At 46.0% G+C, this 2,500-nt stretch overlaps 1 long non-coding RNA gene across 1 annotated transcript in view; it reads left to right on the top strand.

Annotated features, from left to right (window-relative positions):
• The window catches only part of LOC135093052 (uncharacterized), a 4,011-nt gene that overhangs the window by 448 nt on the left and 1,063 nt on the right, over positions 1 to 2,500 (top strand). Inside the window, exon 1 of the long non-coding RNA XR_010263176.1 lies at positions 1 to 2,500. This exon is cut by the window's left edge and continues 448 nt beyond it; it is cut by the window's right edge and continues 387 nt beyond it. This is a non-coding gene — a long non-coding RNA (uncharacterized LOC135093052).

Below are 2,500 nucleotides of genomic sequence, written 5' to 3'. Positions count from 1 at the left end.
TTCGCGTCACCGTGTGGGTCTAACATCCTTCAGTTGCCTTCGGGCAGCTACATAACCATTGCTGTTGCCTGTTATTGTTATTGTTGTTACCATTACTCTCCCTTATTCCTGTTATTTTACTTACAGTATTCACGATAAAAAAAAATGGATACTCTCATTTTCTCGAGAATTTTAAGGGAGACGAAAAAAACTTTCTCAAATTATGCAGAACCGTAAGAACACAAAAAACACAAGGTAGTCCGCCATCAGCCATCATGTCTACACTACACGTGGCAGTGTTATACAGAACGTAAAACATGTCTGCCTGTTTCCACCTGCCATCCTCCTCCATAAACTTGCTTAATCTTTTAAAACTCCTTAATGACGCAGCACTAACAGCTTAATTACTGAGTCTGTTCCATTCATCCACCGCTTCTCTCATCTCAAACTTGGATCCATTGTTTCTTGCCCTATCCTGATTACTGACCCTGAGGATTTTGCTACTATCACCCTTAAAGACCTCTATCAGATCCCCTCTTAACCTACGCCTCTCTTAGGAATATCAATTTAAAGGCTTGAATCCCCTATGAAATTTAACCTAACCTAATCTAAACCTATTCTAACCTAAACCTAACCTAACCCTCTAATGAAAACAGTAATATTAATTCAAAATGATCCAAAAACAATAAAAAGCGAGAAACACAACAAGCTTCTCGTTAGAACTGTACTGCTGAACCAACCAACGCTCCTTGCTGTGGGTCTGCTTCTTCAGTCGGTCTCAGGACGCGGAACGGGGAGGATGTGACGCTGACTTCAACACCAAGATCAAGATTACTTCAATATCCTCCAGCACAGAGTCGCGTGGATGCTGGTGTGTTGAGGCAAAGACGAGGTGTTGTAAGGGTATGGCGAGACTGTGGTGGCTGTGGTGGTGCCAAGTGGTGTTGTTTAAAGGAGTCTGCCTTGGAAGTGAAGATTTGCGGTTCCCCGTTTTCTTTAAGCCAGCTATTCTTCGTTTTCTTCTCATCCCTACTTGTGTTGTATCTTTTTCTCCTCCTCTCCCGTTTTTCTGTTTCATTTTCCAGTCATCATATTCCTCCTACTTCGATTTCACTTCCTCCTCCTCCCCTTTTCAACGGTTTCTTCCCCTCCTCCACTCCTAGACACGTACACACACACCAGAAGAACAAGAAGGTGGACGTGACTTTTCCTACGCGGCTTATGACTCCCACGGTAACCAGGTGACTGAACACTATTGCCCTCCTGCAGCGCCTCCGTCACGTCATTTCTCTGTGTTTGGCTTCCTGGGTATGGTCGTGTCCTTGGCCGCCACCACAGCTAACATCCTTAACGCCATCAATAATAACAACAATAACAACAACAACAATGATAATAACGATAATAATAACAATAACAATGATCTGAATGCTATTGAAGGTGGTGGTATGGAAGATCCCATGGTGGTTCAGGCGCCAGTCCAAGTGAACAGAGTGGGTCAGCAAAATGCGCAGGGTGATTTGGGGACGGATGGCATGCCCGTTCTTGGTTCCCCAGCGTCATCCCGCTCTCTCTTCCCTCGTCACAGTTCGCTAGCTAAGATAAATGCCTTGAACAAAACTACTATGCAAACTTCTTCGTCTTCCCGGCCCAAACAGTATTTCAGACCGTTCTTTTACCAGCACACGCCGCCATCACCGCTTGTCTAACTCAAATATCTTAAATATTTCTACTATGTACACTTCGCCTACCAAAACAGACAGCATTTTAAATCGTTCTTCTATCACCACACACCCGCCGCCACCGCTCTGTCTCACTAGCTAACTCAAATACCTTCAACAGTACTTCCAACACGCCCCCGCCGTCACCTTCCATCACCTACCAAACCAAAGATAATTTTAAACAGTTTCTCCACAAGCCACAACCACCGCTCTGCCCCGCTAGCTAATTCAGATACCTTAAACAACACTTCCAACACGCCCTACTATCTTCCTCCTTCGTCTACTGACCTAAACACTAATTTCAACCACCACCATCACCACCACCAAGCTTCGGTCGACTCAAACACCACATCAACCACTCCCTTCAACACCACACACCATAACCTCCTCGCTATCCTTAACCCAGACACTTTGAGCCGTAAAACTATCATTGTACGCCACCACCACGACCTGCCAGCCTTGCCTCCCATTAATGCAATCTTCAAAGGAGGTACTGTCACCGCGCTGCACCGCCAGGCACACGCACACGCTAGAACGCACACAAATCAGCTGGCGGGGAGACGGGGGGACGCAAAGACAGTTCCCAGCACTCACGCCTTCACGCGCCAACGCCATGCAATCTCTTCTTCTCCAAACATAATCATGAACGGTACTTCCACTGCGCATCACCATCACGGCACAACACACACTAATGTAACACTCCCACAACCGCGTGGAGAAGAAGAGCACGCAATAGATAACACTAAAACGCACGCAGACTTGGAAAAAAGAGCATATTTTAACATCTTACTCAACGCACACGC

Source organism: Scylla paramamosain, chromosome 41, assembly GCF_035594125.1.
Source record: "Scylla paramamosain isolate STU-SP2022 chromosome 41, ASM3559412v1, whole genome shotgun sequence".
NCBI classification, from domain to species: domain Eukaryota; kingdom Metazoa; phylum Arthropoda; class Malacostraca; order Decapoda; family Portunidae; genus Scylla; species Scylla paramamosain.
Note: the sequence above shows the minus strand (reverse complement) of the source record. Positions and strands in the feature narration are given on the sequence as shown.